The sequence below is a fragment of the Poecilia mexicana genome, unplaced genomic scaffold, assembly GCF_051168715.1.
Source record: "Poecilia mexicana isolate PSO_F unplaced genomic scaffold, ASM5116871v1 scaffold_2, whole genome shotgun sequence".
Taxonomy (NCBI): Eukaryota; Metazoa; Chordata; class Actinopteri; order Cyprinodontiformes; family Poeciliidae; genus Poecilia; species Poecilia mexicana.
This window is the reverse complement of record NW_028263371.1, coordinates 40,031,375-40,031,704: the sequence shown is the minus strand read 5'-3', so window position 1 is coordinate 40,031,704 and position 330 is coordinate 40,031,375.

Here is a 330-nt window from a genome sequence, read left to right as displayed (position 1 = left end):
GATTTTATCTCAAGGGTATTTCTGGTAAAATATTGGTTAAATTACAAAAAAGTGCCTCTGATGAACTCCAAACAAGATTTTTTATTTTTTTTTGTAAGATTTTTCGGAACATTTTGCTCAGTTGTGTCTCACAGCAAAACGCCGTGGTCCTCAGAGATTTCCAAAACATTTGAGGGGTCTCCCTGACGAAAGTTATCAGTTGTCAGGAAAACGGTATAAAAAGACATCCAAAAATGCTAAAGTAGACCAGTGAAGACTGATGAATAAAATGCTTATCAGGGAAGTTTTCAAGCCTAAAATGAGCTGTATTTTAAATGTGACAACAGTTGT